Source organism: Brassica oleracea, chromosome C8 (genome assembly GCF_000695525.1).
Source record: "Brassica oleracea var. oleracea cultivar TO1000 chromosome C8, BOL, whole genome shotgun sequence".
NCBI lineage: Eukaryota > Viridiplantae > Streptophyta > Magnoliopsida > Brassicales > Brassicaceae > Brassica > Brassica oleracea.
In genome coordinates this window covers 10,399,111-10,422,604 of record NC_027755.1, presented here as the reverse complement: position 1 = coordinate 10,422,604, position 23,494 = coordinate 10,399,111, and the positions used below count along the sequence as shown (strand labels likewise).

Genomic DNA, 23,494 nt, shown 5'->3' with positions numbered 1-23,494 from the left:
TTGTCGGTGAACTAACCCCATGAATTCGGTTATACCTCGTTGGTATTCTTCCGTAAGCAATCTCGTGTTCGGATCCAAATGAGGTCGATCGATCCAAGAACGAAAATAATTTGAAGAAGACATGTTTTTTATGAATCAAATTCGTGTGTAAAGAGAGTAAGAGGGAGGATGAAGATATGGAGTGAATGAAGAGGAAGATGGGTGCTTGTATTTATAGTTGAAATCCTGCCGACAGACCAAGGAAATTCTGACTGAATTCCGACGGAAACGGCTAGTTCGTCGGAATTTCCTCGGAATTTTTAAAATTCCCCAACGGCTCTCTAACGGCTATAATATATCCTCGGAATTCATCAATTTTTTTCCGAGGAATATGTTTTTCCTCGGTATTCCATAAGAATATTCCGACGGATTAATATTTCCTCGGAATTCCGTCGGCATATTGCGAGGAAATTCCGAAGAAACCAAATTTTGGGTTTCCTCGGAATATCCTCGGAAATTCCGAGGATTTCATTTTCCATCGGAATGTCCGTCAGAATACCGTTGTTTTCTTGTAGTGTTAATAATACACCTAAGTAATCCACTAGACTTTTTTGTAATTTACATTCCTAATTAATCTAAGGCAGAATGTTTTAGTCGTGGCAAATATAAAAGATAAATTCCCTAAGATAGCTTTTTTTAAGTTTTTGCCACAAAATAGCACTCAAATGAAAAAAAATGACCAAAAGAAGTTTTATTAAATGGTAAAAGTACATTTTTATCCTAGGGTTAACTAATCTAGATTTAAGGTATAGAGTTAGGGGGTGGAGTTTTGGGATAGTGTTTTAAATATTCAAAAATAAATATTAAAAATTTCAAAAATAAAAATGGACTATTTTGGTCATTTTTTCGAGTGATATTTTTGTGACAAAAACTTAAAAATAACTTTTTGAGAGAATTGGCCGATATAAAAACCTAAGTGTGTATTATTTTTCTTCGGCGCATAAATACTATTACGGATACATGTGCATTTGCCTATAAATGTAAACATAAACCAAGTCCATTAAATCAAAACAATATAACAGTTCGAAAAGATCGCTATGGCTCCACTTCACCTCAACATTATCATCTTCTTTTCTTTCATTTTCGCAACTTTATCGTCAAGTTTCGCTCCATCGCGTCACCCATTCGATCCCTTAACCGAAACCGAACTCGAACTCAAACTCATCCAAAACATCATCAACAAAACGTACCCCATTAGTCCGAGCCACAAGTTTACTTTCCAATACGTTGGTCTCAACGAACCCGACAAGTCTCTAGTCTTGTCTTGGTACTCATCACCGAAACAACATCAAACCGCCACCACGTCAGGCCTTCATCATCGCTTGACAACTGAAAGTCTCGAGAGATTTCCGTTGACTTTTCTTCTCGAGCCATCGTCTCGGACAAGATCCACGAAGGCAATGGTTACCTATGCTCACAAACGACGAACAAGAAGCAGCCACAGAGCTTGTGCTTAAGTTCAAGCCGTACAATGATGAGAGTGAGGCAGAGACAGAGAGGGTTATAAAAATGATGCCGTTTTATATTGACGGAACCGTTAATATGTATCTTATAGTACCTATGTTTTTATTTGTAAGTAGTTTTAATTAAAATTGTGAATATTAAAAAAAATTTTACTTTTGAAAAAATAGTATTTAATACATAAATTCAACCAATAATAAAAATGTATGAATTATTTGATTGGTCATACAACATGTAATAAATATAAAAAGTGCTTTGGATTATGTAAACATCTTACATTGTGAAACAAATATTTTTTGCTAAAACTAGTTACATATCGAAACAGAGGGAGTAAGTTATACCTATTGAAGGAATGAAGATACTCGTTAATCTTGACGTTGTGAAGGTAACAGAGTTTAAATATAGGTTAACTGTTACAGTTACTATGCAAGAAAAAAAAACTGTTACTATGCCGAAGGCTAACGGAACGGAGTACCGTATCTCGGAGCTTGAGCCACTGTTTACCCGACGTTTCGAGCCGTTGTTTTGCAGCCGGAAGGTCCAGGATTCAAGATAGATGGAATTAATAAATTATACATTTAGGCATATTGTAATCTATAAAAAAATAGAACAGAAAATATAAAAAATCATAGAAGATATAAAATTAATAAATTTTGTATCAAAAATCTAAAGCATTACTTGTTTTGTAGCTAATTTTTTTTCTCTAAACACTTAATATAAAACAGAGAATATTTATTTTGAAATCTTTGGGTTTTCTTTCACAAGAAAAAAAAAAGAATTCATTGTTAAAAAAAAAAAGAATTAGTTGAGTATAATGACTTATCTACAGTAATAATTAAAATAATTATGATAAAACATGAATGTTGCTTTCACTTAATAATAATATTCAAGCCAGTTTGTTAAAAAAATAAGCTCTAGTCAATTCTATCAGATAGGCCTGAGACTTATTATTTGAAATGGATTCGATCTAGATCCAGTACAAAAATCTGGATATCCGGAGGGGCCAAATTCAGATCCGGATAGTAAAAAGTTAGATGCATCAAAACTGGATTCGGGTCCGGATATCTTGATTTTTTAGTCCGGATAATCCGGATCCGTAATTTTTTGTTGAGAATTATTTCAAAATAGTAATATATGTGTATAAAAACTAATTTTATCTATTATATTTTCATTTTTATAATTTTATATATAAAATTTTAATATTAAACATATAATAATTAAAAAATTATATACATTTTTTTATTTTGAAGTTATTGTTAATATTTTATATATATATATATATATATATATTAATATTATTTTATTTATTTTAAAATTCAAATCCGGATCCGAATATCCGTCACCCGAATATCCGAGAACTACGGATCCGGATAAGGATAATAAAATCATAGATCCGCCGAATAAGGATACAGATACCTTAAAATTCTCCAAATATCCGATCCGTTCCAGACCTACTATCAGCTATAAAATAAAAAAAATACAAAAACTGTCGGCTACCTTTCAACTATTTTAGTAGTTTTGATAAGTAATATATGCGCAGACAAATAGTTACCATCTAAGTTGAGTTTGGTTTTATTCTAATTGTATTCCATTTTTAAATGAAAAGTAGAATAATGAAAAATAAATAAATATATTATTTTATTTTTAGAGTAAATATAAATTTTATTCTAGTATGGAGTAGAAAAAAAAATAAGATAAGAGCATTTTAATTTCAGACTAAAAAAAAATAGAGTGGGGTTGGATATTTATAAGACATCAAACGTAAAAAAATGCAATTGACTTATGGGAATAATGAAATTAAGTTTACTCAAACCCTACCCAAAAATAAAGTTAAACTTGAGTAATAAACAAAAATAAAATGATTACTCCATTATAAAGTGAAAAATATAGTGAAGTTGTAGCATTTTTTACTCCAAATTCTATTTTGGAGTAAATTATGGAGTGATGTTGGAAATTTTCTTATTTGCTTCATTAGTGTGTGAAAGAAAGTGAACTTTTGAAGAAAAAATGAAGCAACAATTGCTCTAATACCTTGCTTCGTTTATTTTTTGCAAAACAATATTCCAAGTATGTTCTATCTCCACTGTGCGGGTGGTTGATTTAAATTATGTTCAATGTAAATTCATAAACGGCTGGTTTTATAAAAATATCTCATGTATGTTTTTTATGTTTTGTAATTTACATATAGGGTAAAATATATTATTTTATAATATAGATGTTTGATAATAATTTTTTTTATTTGTGCACAATATTATATTACAAATTATGTAATTTGATACAATTTGATGTAATTGTACTATTCATATATTAACTTGTTGTTTATTTGTTAATTTATTTTAAAATTAAACTACATACTAAATTTTTTAATTTTTGCATTAGTTTTCTAAGAATTATTATTAATTTTATGATATTTTTTTTTCTTGAAAATTAAACTCTCTAAATTTTTATATTGACTAAATTAAATAGGATTTAAAAAGTGTTTTATATAATATATAGTTAGATACTATGTATTTCAGTTTGTGTTTTTATTTTCACCATAAAGAAACAACAACTTTCATCTATAAGTGATTAAAAATGTAATTTGAAGAAAAAATTAACATTTTCATGATTTTTGATATAAACATGAAATTAGATGAAAATGATAATTGAATATTTGAAATTAATTGAGTAATAATAATTTATATAATTTATTTTGGGAAAATATGAGAATAAATGAAAGTTAAGGACCAAGTTTTAATTTAAGAAGTTCTTCTTTAAAAAAAATGCAGATATGAATAGTATATCTACAAATTTGACATACACCGTTAATTTCTTCATTTTGGAAGAACTATTGGAGCAAAACGTTTTTTAAAAATGAAGCAAAAAGTGGAAAATGAAGCACTATTTCAGATTGTCTTAAAGATATAACAAAAGTAATTATTTGTTCTCTTCCATCAATACTATTAAAACATAAGATTTTTTTAAGTCTCCTTGATATACTTTACTTAGGGGTGTCAAAATGGGTCAAACGGGTCAACCCAACCCATAACCCAAATGGATTTATTGTTAATGGGTCATTGGTCAACCTAACCCATTCAATAAATGGATTGGGTTGACCCATGATCCATTAAATTAAATGGGTCAGATGGGTTAATGGTTGACCCATCAACCCAACATCTTTATAATGAACCATTTTTTAGTTAAGAACAAGTTGGCGGTTTTGACGGGAAAACGCGTTTTTGCGATTTAGGCGGAAAACGCATTTTTTGCGGGAAAACGAGTTTTTGTGATTTTAGCGGGAAAACGAGTTTTGCGGTTCTGACGGGAAAACGAGTTTTGCGGTTTTGGCGGGAAAACGCGTTTTGTGGTTTTGGCAGGAAAACGCGTTTTGCGGTTTTGGCGGGAAAACGTGTTTTTCGGTTTTGGCGGGAAAACGCGTTTTTCGGTTTTGGCGAGAAAAACACGTTTTTCGGTTTTGGCGAGAAAAACGCGTTTTGCGGTTTTGGCGAGAAAAACGCGTTTTGAAAATCAGATATTGGAGAACGAATCTATTGAATTGAATCAAGAGCAAAGGTGATGCCACTGCAAACCTTTAGAAATTGACGCTGTAGCTTCAGAGCTTCAGAGTTGAATCGAGATCGAACAACCCAACAGCCTAATCACCGAACAAAGGATTGAATACAATCAGATCTTTACTGAAATTGAAATCGTGGGTTTGGAAGAGACGATGACGTCTTCTGTTTTCATTTTTTTTTTTTAACACAAGTTTTTTGTTTTCAATAAAATAGGTTTTCTTAATTAAAAACTAAATGGATCAGAATTGACCCAACCCAATAGACCTATTTAACTTGTTAACCCGTTAACCTATTAACCCATTAACTTGTTAACCCATTAACCTATTAACTCATTAACCATTGAATCAAAAATAAACAGTTCATTTGGGTTAATGGGTCAACTTGGGTTGGGTCAACCCATGGGTCATGACCCATTTTGACACCCCTAACTTTACTATATACAATAGTGCTATTAATAAGACTACGAGCCACTGATAGACAAGGTAAGGAGCATAATGCTATCTTGGAGAAATAAGTACTTATCTTATACTGGGAGGTTACAGTTGATCAAATCAGTCATATCCAGTATTGTCAATTTTTGGAGTCAGGCCTTTATTCTTCCTAAAGGTTGTTTGGACACAATTGAAAGTATGTGCAGTGCATTCTTGTGGTCTGGCTCCCCTACGCAGATTCATAAAGCTAAGGTGGTTTGGGAGGATCTTTGTTTCCCTAAGGATGAGGGCGGTCTTGGCATCCGGAAGCTGTGTGATTCGTCTAAGGTCTTTGCACTATGCTTAATCAGGAGGATTTTTTCGAATTCAGTTTCTTTTTGGGTATCTTGGATACATCACTACTTATTGCGACATAATTCTTTTTGGGATATAGGAGAGGATGGGAAGGGATCTTGGATTTGGAGGAAGCTCCTAAAATTGAGACCACTGGCGTATCAATTCATTCGGTATCAGGTTAACGATGGTCACACTGCATTTTTTTGGTTTAATGACTGGTTACAGATGGGGAAGCTTATGGATATTACGGGAGCTGTTGATACATACTATCTTGGAGTCTCACGCAATGCTAGAGTTAGTGAAGCAGCTATACAGCAGCGATGAAACGTAAGGGGACAAAGAAGTAGACATTTTCATGCTCTTCATGACCGTATTCTGAATGAAAGGGTGTCGCGTGACGAGCATGGTAGAGATGTGGTTTTATGGAAGCATGCGGAGGATACCTATAAAACGCACTTCTCATCGAGTAAAACCTGGGATCAAATCCTGGTAAGGAGAGACAAAGTGGTCTGGAGCAAGAGTGTGTGGTTTCCACAAGGAGTTCCTAGGTACTCTTTTATAGTCTGGTTGGCAATAAAAGATAGACTATCAACTGGAGTTCGTATGATGGCTTGGGGCATTCAACAAGGATGCATGATGTGTGGAGAAAGGGATGAGACGAGAGATAATATATTTTTTGCTTGTCCATTCACCTATACTGTCTGGGATAGACTCGCAAGCAGACTCTGTGGCAATAGGATCAATCCAGACTGGTCGCTTACTCTGCATTTTGTTACCAATAATACTCTTAGCAACATGGACAAGATACTCGTCAAAATGCTGTTTCAGACTTGCGTATATTACATGTGGAAGGAGAGGAATGACCGGAGACATCAGAAAGGTTATCGCACAATAGAGCAAGCTCTCCGGATCATCGATAAGGCCATGTTAGGGGACTTTTGTGTTGGATCTTTGTGAGTACTACGGAACAATGGACAAGGCTGATATTCGTATAGATTTCGTGAGTATTTGAGAGAAATAGACTTGAAGAGATGTTTTATTAGATAGAACAAGACGGAACTACAAGTGTTTGGTGTATAAACCCTAGTTCTAGCCGCCTAGCTATAATCTCTAAGTCTTGAGGTGTCGATCCCTTGCTCTAGGGTTTAGGTTCCCTTTATATAGTCTTCTTAAGGCGGGCCTTAGTCGGTTGGAGTAGGTTATTCGGAAATATGGAAGGTTTTCCTTATCGGAAGTTTTTCTTTTCCCGGGAGGAGGGGGCGGTCCCTGGAACCGGACCCAGAGTATTTTGTAGCGGGGACCCGGGGTGCTTCCTAGCGGGGACCCAGAGGCCGGTGTCCTGTCTGGGGTCTAGAGGAATCATATACGTGAGTATTTTTCCCCAACATGCCATACGAAACAGAATCAGCTCTCTTCATTACAAGCCGGATCATAAGCTGGCTGGTTTGATGCAGCGTTGGTTTGAGATATCTGATTACACATAGGATTATACAAGCACTTTCTTTTTGTGAATAGCTTTAGGATTTATTTATCTCTTGTAAATGCCTTTTCTTACTCTTGTCAATAAATTTCACATTTGATCAAAAAAAAATAGTGCCATTAACATTTGAATTTTTTTTTCATCAAAATACATATTCAACTAAGACTTTGAGAACCACCTTGGTAACTCTGCGTCCATATGAACGACGTAGGACATTGTTTCCAAGCACTGCGTGCAAAATTGTTTGCCATTGTATTTAAATTTTAGTTAAATATTTAAAAATTAATTTAATTTTTATTTTTCACTATTGAAATAATTTTTAATACCAAATTATTACTTTGGTTGAAAGTTAAGATATTAAATATATAAATAAAAATTAAAGTAAAATTAAATTTTAAATCTTAAATAAATAAAAATACAAAATTATAATAGATAGTTTTGGTTTTCTCTATTACCATTTTCTTTGCATGATATATTATTGTTTATTAAAGTTTAGTGTATTACAAATCAAATAATGTATTCAATTTATGTAATTTTAAAAGTATATGAGTACTTTAATTATTTTTTTCTAGAAATGTTATAAGATTTTTCTAGGGATTTTACTAGGTCAACCGACGTCTGATCACATATTAATGTCGGGTTCTTAAATTTTTACTGGGTTTTATATAGTTTTTAGTTAATAAATTTTCACTAAATCTGGGTCGTATAAGGGTCACCAGATTTACCACTTCGACTTTGAGTTCGTGTTTGATTTGAAAACATTGGGCCGGAATCTAGAATTTAAGAGGTGAAAATAAAAAAAAACTCTCAGTTATAGATTTCAAACATCAAATGTTTAAGATCAAATGTTAATTATATTTCATATCCACTAAAAAAAAATTTGTATCCAGAAAATAGTTCTTCGCTTGCAAAACGCTGATCAAAATCTAATTTATATTACATCACCAATGGTTTATTTTTGAGTTTTTTATGGTTCATACTTAATTTCAATGATAATGGCAAATCTCCAAATTTCTCATTTGTGGTCTTTCACTTTTTCTTCTTTCCATCTTTAAATTATTTTCCAAATATATATTGATTTGCAAACTACTGTTTTATACATTTAGTTACAAAATGTTTGATCTACCGTATCTAAGCTTACAAATATCTAACATCAAAAATAAAGAAAACTTATTTGTTTTACTATTGTCAATATTTTTTTTTTTTTGATGAAATGTGAAATTTATTGATCAAGTAAAGAAATACCATTTACAATAGGTTAGAAAAACTCTGAGCCATGGGCTCTACAAAGTGAGAACTCGAAAACACCTATGCATAATCAGAAACCTCAAACCAGCGCTGCATCAACCCGGCTAGCTTATGATCATATTTGTATCGGAGAGAACTGATTCGGTTCCTTATGGCCTTGTCGATGGTTCGGATAACTTGCTCTTTACTGTGATTACCGTTCTGATGTCTACGATCGTTCCTCTCCTTCCAGTTTGTATCGGAGAGAACTGATTTGGTTCCTTATGGCCTTGTCGATGGTTCGGATAACTTGCTTTTTACTGTGATTACCGTTCTGATGTCTACGATCGTTCCTCTCCTTCCACATGTAATAAATGCATGTCTGAAACAACATTTGGAGTAATACCTTGTCCAAACTACTAAGAGTGTTTCTGGTGACAAATTGCAGTGTAAGAGTCCAGTCCGGATTTATCCATCGCCCACATAGCCTGCCTGCAAGTCTATTCCAGACAGTGAATGTAAATGGACAGCCAAAAAGATATGGTCCCTCGACTCCTCCCTTTCTCCACACATCAAACAGCCTTGATGGATGCCCCATGTCCTCATACGCACTCCTGTCGACAGTCGATCCTGTATTGCCAGCCATACAATAAAAGAGTATCTAGGAACACCCTGTGAAAACCAGACACTCTTGCACCAGACCACCTTATTCTTCTTCAACCTTAGTTGTTCCCAAGTTCTTCTAGAAGAGAAGTGTGGTTTATATGTTTTGTCATCATGCTTCCAAAGCACCACGTCCTTACCATGTTCGTCGAGTGGTACCCTTTCATTTTGGATACGGTGATGAAGAGCATGGTAACGTCTGCTCCTGAGACCTCTGATGTTCCAATGCTGGCCCAGAACCGCTTCACTAACTCGAGCGTTTCTCGGGACTCCAAGGTAGTACGTTCCCACGTCACCGGTGATATCCGTTAGTCTCCCCATCTGCAGCCAGTCATCATGCCAAAAGAAAGCGGTGTGACCATCATTAATCTCAAACCGAATGAATTTATAGGCCATTTCTCTCAACTTGAGTAGCTTCCTCCATATCCAAGAACCTTTCCCATCCTCCCTTACTTCCCAAAACGAATTCTGGCGTAGTAAGTAGTGTTGAATCCAAGAGACCCATAGAGAACTCGAATTCGAAAATATCCTCCAAATTAAACTTAGGGCAAAAACCTTTGATGAATCCCGCAACTTCCTGATGCCAAGACCACCCTCCTCTTTAGGGCAGCAGAGATCCTCCCAAGCCACTTTGGCTTTGTGCGTCTGTGTTGGAGAGCCAGACCACAAAAAAGCACTGCACATGCTTTCGATTGTATCCAGACAGCCTTTAGGTAGAATAAAAGCTTGGCTCCAGAAGTTTATAATACTTGTAATGACTGATCTGATCAACTGTAGTCTCCCCGCATAGGATAAATACTTATTTCTCCAAGACAACATTCTGCCTCTGACCTTGTCTATCAATGGCTCGTATTCTAGCTTAGTTAAAGCTTTGGTAGTAAGCGGCATACCCAAGTATTTGACCGGTAAATTTCCCACCGTTAGCCCCAAACTCACGGCTTCAATTAGCACAGGCTGTATTCGATCACCGGTAGCAAATATGGATGACTTTGAGGCGTTGATATGAAGGCCCGAGATAGTTGCAAACTGCTCCATCACTCTCAGAACTCCCCTTAGCGAACCAACAGATCCGTCTGTGAAAACTAGAATGTCGTCAGCGAAGCATAGGTGAGTGAGTCTCACTTCTTTACATTGGGGATGATAACCGAATAGACGCTCTTCCGCAGCCTTATTCAACATCTTAGAGAGGACATTATTCAAGATAACATATAGGTATGGCGACAAAGAGCATCCCTGTCGTATACCCCTAGCACTTGTGAAGAAACCTTCTAGACTGCCATTTACGGAGACAGAGAAAGCCGCCGTGGAGATACAAACCTTAATCCATACGATAAACTGGAGAGGTAGGCCCATCGCTTGCAAAACAGAAGTGATGAACGACCATTTGACCGTGTCGAAGGCTTTTGTGATATCAAACTTCACTGTAGATCTGTTGGAGTTGGAGGTCCTATGGTATCCGTTTACCAATTCGGAAGCGAGTAGCACATTTTCAAGCAGGAGGCGCCCTTTGATAAACGATGTCTGATTGACCTCTATGGCCTCTGGTAGGATTGACTTTAGCCGACGTGCAATGACTTTAGAAATGACTTTATATAGTAAATTGCAACAGGCAATCGGTCGGTAGTCTTTCATGGTCTTCGCTTCCACCGATTTAGGTATAAGAGAAAGAATTGTTGCGTTGACACCAGAGGGTAAGAAGCCAAATAGAAAGAAAGACTGGACCGCGACGATAAACTCATTGCCCACAATTGTCCAAGCCGCCGTAAAAAATTCCTTTGTAAATCCATCAGGCCCCGAGGCCTTATCATTTGGTAAAGCTTGCAATGCAGATAAGATTTCCTGTGGAGACACTGGAGCTACAAGACCAGCAGCTGTTTCCGACGTACATCTATAGGTTATCAGCTCATGCAGGTTGAGTCTAGGATCATCGACAGTTTCCTGATCCTGAGTTTGGAGGAATCTCTGGAAATGTAGAACTGCCTCTTTCTTTATATTTGTGAGTTTTGTAAGTGTCGTTCCTGCCTCGTTAACGAGAAAGGTGATTGTGTTCCTTGATGATCTAGTCTGCACCGCCCTGTGGAAAAAAACTGTGTTATGATCCCCTGCACCCAGCCATCTAATACATGACTTCTGACGGAAAAACTTCTCTTCAATGTTAGCCAGCTTATTCCACCTGTCAGATGCTTCCGCTGCTGCAGCAACATTCACCGAACTCGGGTCCTGCAGCACCAAGTTTTGGCAGCGACACATCTCCTCAAAAGCTTGTTTAGTCCTCGTAGGGAGATCCCCATAATGTGTCTTATTAAGCAAACGCATATCATACTTTAAGAGCTTCAATTTAGCAAGAAATCTACTTATAGCTGTGCGGGTGTGATGTATTGGTTGAGTGGAGTCCCAAATCCTCTTCACCGTGGGGAGAAAGTCTGGATGCTCAGTAAGGTAGTTGAAGAACCTAAAAGGTTTCCTCGTCTCATTCGTGACACCAGAAAGACGTACCACACATCTTGCGTGATCTGAAATACCTCCTGCCTCAAAGCGGCAAGACGAGTGTGGATAATCCCGAAGCCATGATCCATTGATGAGTGCGCGATCCAACTTCTTGCCTATAGGGTCAGCCTCCTGATTATTCCACCATGTGAATATCGCTCCTGAATGCGTGAGATCGGTCAGGTTGCAATCCCCCACCGCCTCCTGAAACTGCGTCATTCCCAACTGGCTAGAGCTTGTTAAACATCTCCGGGAGTGTTCACTCGAAGAAAGGGTCGCGTTAAAATCACCTGCAACTATCCATGGCATGTCTAGATGCCTATATGCATCCTGAGTTTCCCGAAGTTCCCACCAAAGTCGTCTTCTTTCCACTTCACAGTTAGATGCGTAGACCGCTGAACATATGAATTGCTCCTGCGTCTCAGGGATCTGAATTGCACAGGTAATTACCTGTGCGCTGCTATGAAGCTTAGTGACCACAACCTTATCAGCCCAGCAGAACCATACCCTCCCCAAGTGGTTAAATTCATAGTTGGACATAGCTGTCCAACCAGGTAAAGCCGCTTCCAAACAAGCAGCAAATTTTCCTTGTTGTACCCTAGTTTCCAACAAGCATCCAAACATTAACTTTTCCTCCTGGACCCATCTACGAAGCTCTCTGTGTTTGCGCGGCAAGTTGAACCCCCGCATATTCCAGAAAAAGAACGACATTATAACTTCCGAGAGGAAGTCTTCCTTTTGGTGGACTGATTCTTACCCCTAAGGTCCTTAGCACGGGCCGGAACCTGCTTACTCAACTTAAGACTTGTACCATTACGTACCCGAGCAGTCTTATTTTGGTCTTTAGCCTTCAAATCTTCCACTTTTGTAACCAGCTCACCTTCTTCAACATCCAAGTCCACATTTACATCCTCCCTCTTCTCATCGTTAATATCCTCCTCCTTCTCTTCATTTTTGTCCCCCAACTCACCTTCCTCAACATCCAAGTCCTCATTGACCTTTACATCATCCCCCTTCTCATCACTACTATCCTCGTTCTTCTCATCATTACTGTCCTCATCCTTATCATCATTCTCTACCTCCGCCTGTTCGTCAAGAGCAAGTATACTGAATCTGGAAGGAGAGATTAAGACGTCACTCTTATGACCCTCTCCAACTAGATTCCTTTTTTCCGCACTGTCGGGTCTACCCACCAAAGCCCATTCTTCCTTTCTTTGCTCAGACCTATCTGTTATCGATGTATCCCCAACCTCCAAATCTTTCCTTTTAACCCCACCAACATCATTATTTCCACAAGTAAGTGGTATTCCCTCAAGTTCATGTAACAGCTCTTGAACCACATTACGCTTCGTATTCTTGAGATCGTCTCTTGCTGAACCTTCGCCAGTTTTATCCGCATCCAAAGTCCCCTTTTCGAGCGCAACCTCCTTACTCTTCTGCATCACCGAAATCATCTTTGATTTGCAGCTCGATCCTAAATGACCCCAACGATTACAGATGTTACACTTGGGAGGCAGCCAGGGATATAGGACCTCAATCAACACCCCCTTTCCATCTCTATCTAGGCAACTTATTTTCTCCACCAGCGGCTTATTAAGATTCACCTCAACCAGAATACGCGCTACGTCCAATCTTTTGCACTTCTCAGTGTGCGGATGCAACTTAACAAAGTTTCCCGCTGCTTGACTCAGACATTTCAGAGCCTTGTGTGAGAACAAAAGACTCGGTACACCCTTAAGATCAATCCAAATCGGCATGGCAGAAAGGTCCGGGGGCTGAAGAGCAGTTTCTGGAGACCACTCGTTAACCACCAGAGGGATGTCTGCAATGTGCCAGTAACACCGCTGAATCACTCTTGTGCGCATCTGAGGGTTCTCGATCCGGAACAAGACTGTTGTCTTGTCGAGAAACTGCACGTCGATCTTGGTTCCCATCTTCGGAGTTGACCAAATCCGATTCACTGTCGCGTGGATGGAACCGACATGGGGAGCGTCTCCGATGAAGTAACCGACTACATAGCACCTCCATAGCGGGAGAGGATCTGCAAGAATCTCGTCAGGAATCTGAATCGAGACTTCACCGTTTACAGCTTCAGAGGGCTGAGATGGTTCTACAGCTTGGGTTTTCCCCCAAGGGGATCCCGTTCCTGGAAGAGAATCTTTATCCACAATCGAAACCCCTCCCTTAACAATCGTTGCCTCCGAGTGATTGTCTCCGCTGTTGTCGCCATCTCCATTGTCAATATTATGTTGAAACAAAACTATGAAAGACAACATTCAAACAATCACAAGAAAATCAAACAAGAATAAACAATTTATCTAAAGTTAATATTGGACAAAATAACATGATATTTCATTTTACATATTTAATTTATGTTATGATATGAATTACTAAATTTCTTTTATTAAGATGATTTAAGCTGTATACACAAGTGATGAAATTAACTCTTACAAAAGAAAAACAAAACAAAATCATCACTCTACATTCATATAATGGAAATATAGTTTAAAATAACATAAACTTCATAATACATCAGACAAAATTTTCAATTAAAATTACATATCATATCAATAAATTAAGAAGAAAATAATAAAATATTCAGTTTAAACAGACCAAACATAAAAATTATTTCAAATTTAAATTCAAGAAAAAATGCAAGAAAATATAAAATGAAAAATTCACGTACAAGTGAAACTTATAAATTTAGTAAAATTAGAATAGATAATCCACATGCAGCGAGAAAAAAACATAGTATAAGTTTACAGTTTCTTTACGGCATGTGTAAAAATGTAGAATTTAAAAGCAACATTTGCATCTCAAAATTCAAAATACTAGAATATTCTTCAATACAAATACAAACTAATTAGATAAGTTATTATAATTATTATATAATACATTAAATAAAAAAATCAATGTTTCCCTGCAATATTGTAATAATGAATTTTACCGCTAAAAACCAAAAATATCATGTTTTCGCCAAAATAGATCAAAATTGAGTTTTTTCGTTAAAATCGTAAAATCACATTATCATGTACGTCAAGATCGCAAAAATGAATATTCACAAAAATCATAAAAACAAGTTTTTCCACGAGAATCGTAAAATCAAGTATTACCACAAAAATCATAAAATCGAGTTTTTTCCACCAAAATCATAAAATTGAGTTTTCTCGCTAACACATAAAAATCTTGTTTTCCTGCTAAACAAAAAAAAAATAGTTTTCCTGGCAAACTGCTAAATTGAGTGTTCCTGCCAAAACCACAAAATCAAATTTTCTCACCGAAAATATAAAATGAATTTCTGCAAAAACCACAAAATTGTGTTTCTTGTCGAAACATCAAAATCTAGTGTTCCAGTAAAACCATAAATTCTTGTTTTTCCGCCATAATCGTAAAAGCGTGTTTTCCCGTCAAATCCGTAAAATCAAGTTTTCTTGCCAACATCATAAAATTGTATTACCGTGCCAAAACAAAAAACACGTTTTTCTGCCATCAGGCCTGTTTGTTTATTAAACGCGCTGCGTCAACACTAGCGGCTGAGTTTAAAGGGAAAATGAGGCAACTTAACGAAGAGAGAAAATAAAGAATGGAAGAGCATCCATGTTTTTCAGTCGCAGGGAAGAGAAAGAAAAGATAAACAGTGACACTAGTTATTTCAGCGCCACAAACATCACCAGATTCCATCGATCATTCTAACGCGCGTTCTCTTCTTTCCTTCACCAGCGTCAGTGCAGAAGAAAATTACAAACAAATTTCAGCCGCTAGTGTTGACGCAGCGCGTTTAGTAAACGAACAGGCCTATCATTGCAAAATTGAGTTTTCCCGCCAAATTTGTCCAATTGTGTTTTCTGTCAAAACCCCAAAAGCCTGTTTTGCCGTCAAAATTTTAAAATCATATTTTCCATCAAAATTGAAATTAGGGTTTTCGTAAAAATGCTAAAATCAAATCATGTCTTTTTGTCTTTTATAATTATTTCTTTATTAATAATATAAATAATCCCCTTTTTGGCCTTTTAACGACTAGTATTCAAATATTTTTATAAAAAGATAAACAAACAACTTAGCATCTAAATTTTGTATTTAAATGAAAATATATACTATTAAAAAGGAAAGATTTTTTAAAAATATACCTATGAATGATTGTTGGACTCTTTCATTAATAATATGTTTTATTTAATATTTTCCTTAAACAATAAAAATATCACTACTCCTATTTATAAGGAACACACTAAGTTAATTATTTTAATTGTTGCTACTAATCAATATAAAAGAAACACTACGGCCAAACAATAATTAATCTAATATTATATAGAAGCTCACGAAACTAATTGATTTCTATTATAACATATGTACTTATGATATTGCAATATTTTTTAGAGTTTAAAGAAAGAAGCACTATAAGAAAGCACATAGTATATGATATGAAAAAAAACAAAATCATAATAGTAAAATTATTAATCTAATAATTCTGGGAATAGGTACGGAAATTATTTAAAACTAAAATATTTATAATAAAATTTTGTTATTTAATATAAGTTTAGAAACTATTAAAAACTCTATAAATCTAAACTTTTAAATTAGCCAAAAATCTGCTAATTAATCTCGGTTCTCACCAACTTAACAAATGTAGCTATTATAAAATGCACACAAAATATAATAAACATAGGCATCAAATTTTCGGATTTGGTATAGATTAGTTCATTTTGGGTAGGGGTGGGCATATCGGTTTAGTTTTGGGTTGAGTTTGGTTTGGTTAATTTGAATTTTTTAAAACTCAACCGAATCAAAACCAAAATAGCTTTGGTTTGGGTTTACTTTGGTTCGGTTTAGTTCGGTTTGGTTTAGATTGAGTTCGGTTTACTTTATTATGGTTTGGTTTTCGGTGCAGTTCGGTTTGGTTTTGAAATATATTGTTAACGAAGACTTGTAAGCATTCCAAAATTATTTTAACTAATAGAGTATTTGCATCTACTTTACTCTTTACTAGATGATAACCCGCGCGCATGTGCGGGGTGAGTTTTTATAATAATGTTTGTTTATGAAATGTTTTTAACATTTTGCAACACTGCATTCTTTATCGATTATAAAATGATGAATACAAATGTTGGTCTCTTAAATATATCATCGTTGTTGAAGAGTTAACGTATTACATCTCATTTTAATTATTTTTAAGACTTCATATGCACAAAAGGAAATTAAGTTTTGCGGCTGACACCAATCACCAAAACCAAATAGGCTACATCGATTGTATAATGATGAAAGGGGATTAGGTTTTCTGCTATCGATTTGTTTACTATTGACTCTCCATAAGTGATTTCATTTTCTACCTCTATAGAATTGTGCTTTCGTTCTCGTCTTTGTTTCATTGATATGAGTTAAGTTTCATTTTTTAACTTATTTTATCAATTCAGTGAATTATATAAGTGTCAATTAAAAAAATGGACATCTGTAAAAATTAGTTTCACTCCATATACATATCTAAGAATCAAAATTTTGAAAAAAAATCACCGGCAAACTATATTAACAGGTTAGTGTTCAAATCTAATATATCAAGCTGTTATAGAATATAAGTGTAGACTCGAAATATAAATTTTTGTCTAGTATATATTCACCAGCTCGGTCTAAAAATCATCTAATTAGAACAACAAAACAAATTACTTATTTCACTAGTTCGGGTAAAATCTGAATCCGAAGATAACCCAAACATAAGTATATTTAACTCTATATTTCTAGTTTATTTCTCTCATTTTATTCAAAATATTTATATTAATGATTCTTATTGGTCAAAATTAAATAATATACATATAATTATGGACGAAATCATTTGGTACTCACTTAATATACATATGAAGCTCTGGTTTCTTGCATTAACAAAAGTTGCATCTAAAATTTCAAAACAACAACTAAATTAGTGTCTTTCTATTTTAAAAGTTTTATCTCCAAACCAATTAATAGTTTAATCTTTTAAATACAAAAAAATTTAAACAATGAATAATTTTTTTATTTTTTCTTCAAAATTTAAATATCTGAACCCGACCCAAATTATCCGAACCCGAACATAAAATACCCGAACCCGACTCAAAGTGTAGAAGTACCTGAACGGGTTCTATACCTTTATACTGAAATATCCGATACAAACCCGAACGTGTATCCGAACATCCACCCCTATGATATATGATCATTTGTATCTTGCTTGAACAAAAAAAAAAAAAAGTTAAACCATTGATCACATAAATTTTAATGTGACACTTTTACCATTTTTAGTAATTTATAGTCGTTTTTAAAAATTCAAAATATAGCATATAAGAAAAAATATAATTTTTTTTATTATACGCTTAATGTGATTGTTTAATTTCTTTTAATAGTATAAAATTAAACAAAAAAGAGAGAGGTTAGAAATTGTTTTATCAAATATGTATTATTCATAATCATTAATTGTCATACATATGTTAACCATATTAGGTAAATCCGTAGCTTTTATTTAAGGAAAGAAAAAATATTCTTTTGTACACTATTAATTAATTTGATAGTTAATTTAATAAAAAGCATAGTATATGTTTATATGGACCAACTTATTTTTCTAACAATTCTAAAAATCATTCTCGTGATGACACGTGGCTACGAAAACATGTTCCAATGCTTCGGGATTAATATATAGGGGATTGATCCTAGAAGAACTTAGGTTAGATAATTTTACCTTTACAAAGTTGAAATTGGAGAATCTACGATGAATGAGAGAGACGACGACAACTTTAGATGGTTGTAGTTTTTATGCTTTGTTTTTAGTATAATCTTTAGGAATTACATAGTAGAATTGGAATTAAAGTGTATATATAATAGTATTATTTGCTTCATATTTAGGAGCTTAAAAAATATTGAAATGGGAAAAAAGGAAAATGGAACTATAACTAAATAATTTCACAATATGTTAATATACATATATTTCTATTATTTATTAATAGATAAAAATATATTGGGTTATCGGTTTGGTTCGGTTCGGTTTAAAACCAAACCATTCGGGTTGAGTGAAACATGAACCAGTTGGGTTATGTAAAGAACACAGTTTGGTTTGGTTCAGTTTAATTTTGGTTGGGTTAGTTCTGTTCGTTTCGGTTTGGTTTTTTTGCCCACACCTAATTTTGGGTATAGATCTTTAGTATCCTCGACATTTGGACCTAATTAGGTATTTGAAAATATTTGCTTTGTATTTAGGTTGGTTTCTTTCTCAGGTCCGGATCTAAAATTTAAGTTTATGTAAATAACTGTAACTTTTGGGTACATAACGGGTCCGTTCGGTTCTATTATTGTTAACCCGAATAGACTTGAAATATCCAAAAATCCAAAAAAGTATCCGAAAACCCAAAAATACATGACACGAAAACATACCCGAAAACTCAAACGAATACCCAAAAATATTTAAGTATCCAAAATACCTAAAATTTTACCTCAAATCTGATCCGAAGAACCAAAAAGTACATAAATTTTTATCTGAATACGAAATTTTTTTGAAAATGAAATTTTACCTAAAACCCAAAACTACAGAAAAAATCCAAACTTGAAATTTAAAAATTGTCCGTAATTTCAAAAACATATTCAAAATATATAAATATACCTAATAAACAAAAAACTATTTTGGGTACTTCGGATACTCGATTGGGTCTCGGATAGGACCTGGACTCGATAGAGACTTGCGGATCCAAAAATTACCCAATACGTATTTTGCCCTGGATCCATACAAAAGCCGAACCTGTAAACTAATTCATAAATTATACAAATTTTAGAAAAATTCTTCGATATAATATGACTTTTTAACATAATAATGTACAACATCACTAAATACTATTTCATATCAAAATTTGTTTATCATCCAAAATAACCCGCGCATTCGAAGTGAAGATCAAAATGTAGTCTATACTATTAAAATAGAATCAATCTAAAAAATCTATTTACAAAACGTTGTTGCACCTATTTATTATTTATTTTGAAATCACATATTCATTGAACTTCTTCACATTTGATGATTCTTGCATCACCATATGAATCTAAATCTGGATCTTGGTGAAACTCTCCAATCACTGGTTCATCCTCTACGTGAACGATGGTTTCCTCTCCGAAGACGGTTAAATCGACTACAAGGCCAACTCCAGCTAAATCTTCTGCTGCACTTAAGTTGCCGGATGTGCTTGGTTGTAGTGGGTCTTCCAGCTCATAACTTCCCTGAACTCGGCCTCTCGGGTTGAGTCTTGTAACAGTGACCCATGGATCATCTCTGTTCCTTACCCGGGGGTACTTGATATAACAAACCTGTAACATTTAGAAAAATTTTAAATTAATACACATGATGATGAATCATTCTGAATAATTAACATTTAATTACCTGATCGGCCTGAGAAGCAAGAATGAAAGGATCATAATATTGCAGCTTTCGCCTCGAATTTACTGATGTAACACCAAATGCATCTGTTCTCACACCTCGATCTGGAGTGTTGTCGTGCCAATCACAATAGAAAACAGTACAGCGCAATCCAACCATGCCCAAATACTTGATTTCCAAAATCTCATGTATGTGTCCGTAGTATACATCATCTCCTGATGCAGAACAAACGCCAGCATCATAAGTCGTACTCGAACGTCTCCTCTTCTGAGTTGTGAATGCATATCCTCGAGTACAAAATCTCGGATATGACTTCACAACAAAGTTTGGTCCAACGACCATCTCACGTATCCAATCGTCAAATGTTTCACCTCTGGCCAAACCAGCAGACACCTATTAATAGCACATATATATATATTATATCAATAAATGTGAATTAGTATAAATATGTGATAAAATATATTCTAATTTGTTTAAAGCACTCACATAAGTAAACATCCATCCAGTAAATTCTCTCTGCTTCATTTCTTCTAGTTCGTCCTCTGTGGCGTATCTATACTCGAACCGCTTTTCTGCCATGAAAATCCTGTATATGATGACAATAATGTAATTAATTAAGATTTAAATTTCAACTTGTTAAAATAAAAATTTGTAAGCTCATTTATTTACCTCTCATATTGAAGAACGTCTTCGCAGTTGGTGAGCAAATATGTTTGCAAATGACTGCGCTCCTGCTCAGTAAGTCGACGGTCCTTTGGTTTTCCGCTAAGTCGTCCAACATCTGTGAAAATGTCTGGAACCGTAACATGATATGCTGCCCATTCGCCTCTATCATCATGCCGAGCAGGTCTTCTGTTTTTGGTCTGAACTTCTGCTGGAAAGTAGTACTCGGCAAAGTTTGAAGTTTCTTCATTGATCATCTGTGCGACTATAGAACCTTCCACCCTACTTAAATTTTTCACCATCTTCTTCAAATGGAACATATACCGCTCATACAGATACATCCATCTATACTGCACAGGACCACCAAGTTCCAATTCTCTTGCCAGGTGAATAACAAGATGCTCCATAACATCAAAAAATGAGGGAGGAAATATCTTCTCAAGGTTGCACTGAATCACGGCTATGTTAGTCTTCAAATTTTCAATACCTTCAAGAGTCACTGATCTCGTGCATAAATCGCGGAAGAAACCACTTATCCCTGCAATTGCTTCATGAACATTTCGTGCTAATAGTTCCTTGAAGGCGAACGGAAGGAGGCGCTGCATCATTACATGGCAATCGTGGCTTTTCAAGCCAGAAAACTTTACTTCCTTTCTGTCGATACAGTTACGCAAATTTGATGCGTAACCGTCTGGAAATTCCACATCGTTTGAAATCCAATCAAAGAACGCATCTTTTCCCGCTGCATCAAGTCGGTATATGGGAAAAGGAGCCCTACCATTCTCATCAACATGAAGTTCTGAACGAGCACATATATCGACTAAATCCAGTCTTGACTTCAAATTATCCTTTGTTTTACCTTGAACATTAAGGATCGTGTTCATGAGATTGTCAAAAAAGTTCTTCTCAATATGCATGACATCTAAATTATGCCTTAGCAGATGATCCTCCCAGTATGGCAGATCCCAGAAAATACTTTTTTTGTGCCAGTTATGTAGTTCTCCAACAGCATCTACCGGAAAACGCTCATGTCCACCGACGTCTGGCGTCCTTTCTGCACCAAAATCTCTTAGTTGTATCTTCAAATCTTTCCCACAAATTTCCGGAGGTGGACTGTCAAACACCCTCTTGTTCTTCGTAAACAAATTCCTACTCCTACGATATGGATGATCAGGTGGTAGGAATCTCCTGTGACAGTCAAACCAACACGTTTTCCTTCCGTGCTTTAGTTGGAAAGCATCAGTGTTATCTTGAAAATATGGACATGATAGCCTTCCATGCGTTGTCCATCCAGACAACATACCATATGCTGGAAAATCACTTATTGTCCACATTAGTACTGCCAGCATTTGAAAGTTTTCTTTACACGAAACATCGTATGTTTCAGCACCTTGAGCCCATAGTTGTTGCAACTCATATATTAGTGGCTGAAGAAACACATCAAGTGATCTCTTAGGATGCTCTGGTCCGGGAACGAGAATCGAGAGAAACAAAAACTCTCGTCGCAAGCACAAGTTTGGAGGGAGGTTGTATGGTGTAAGAATGACGGGCCATAGAGAATACTGTCTTCCACTCTTGCCAAACGGACTGAAACCATCAGTACATAATCCAAGGTAGACATTTCTTCTCTCATACGCAAAGTCGGGATACTTTGATTGGAAATGCTTCCACGCTTTTGCATCTGAAGGATGTCTGATCTCACCATCTGTTGAGTGCTCCGCATGCCATCTCATTGGTTGCGCTGTGCGTTCAGACAGATACAACCTCTGCAACCTTTCCGTCAAAGGAAAATACCACATCCTTTTATATGGCACTGGAACTCTTCCAATTGTATCTTTATAACGAGGCTTTCCACAAAATTTGCATGTAACACGTTGTTCATCCGCCCTCTAATAAATCATGCAGTTGTCGCTGCATACATCTATTACCTGATACGATAAACCAAGACCAGCTACGAGTTTCTAAACCTCGTAGTATGAACCAGGAGCTACATTATCCTCGGGTAAAATACCTTTTACAAAATCAGCAATCGCATCCACACAGTCTTCAGCCAAATTATAATCTGTTTTAATGCCCATCAATCTTGTAGCAGATGATAAAGCTGAATGACCATCTCTGCAACCTTCGTACAATGGTTGCTTTCCAGCATCCAACATATCATAAAATCTCCTAGCTTCTGCATTGGGTAAATCTTCCCCTCTAAAATGATCATTTACCATATGCTCAGTACCTACACCATAATCTACATCCGTTCTAATTGGTTCTTCTAATCTAACCGCTGGCTAAGGTTCGCTAGTACTACCATGTTCATAATCAGTTTCCCCATGATGATACCAGGTTATTAACGATTGGATATCTTTCTTTTAGTTTAAGTTAGAAGTCATGGGTGCTTGCAAAAGTTAAACATGAATTCTCACGTGAACTATATAATTATTCACTTGATTTTCAAAATTTCATATTTGTTTCATGCAGAAGAATTCTCCTGAAGTCTGTTCTACCAGAAAGACTTCTGGGGAAGTCTCATGGTCAATTCACATGTTAGTTTTGAAATTCACCATTTTCTGAGTTTCATTTAGCAGAATTCTAGAGAATTTTTTGCTAATTTTTCTTTGTAAGCAAAAAAAAAAAATTGAATAGCCTTTCTAAGAAGTCTGCATAAAATCGAGGTTATTTTAGCATTTGACCAAAATTATATAGGAATTTAACTTTTCATAGCAGGTTTCTGGAGAAGTATATCGTGAATAGATTTCTCGAGAAATCTCATTATCTGTCAAATGAAGTT

The 23,494-nt window shown here is 35.4% G+C and overlaps 1 pseudogene; it reads left to right on the top strand.

Annotated features, from left to right (window-relative positions):
- Positions 1-1,045: 1,045 nt before the first annotated feature.
- LOC106308626 overlaps positions 1,046-23,494 on the top strand; it is a 34,352-nt pseudogene continuing 11,903 nt past the window's right edge.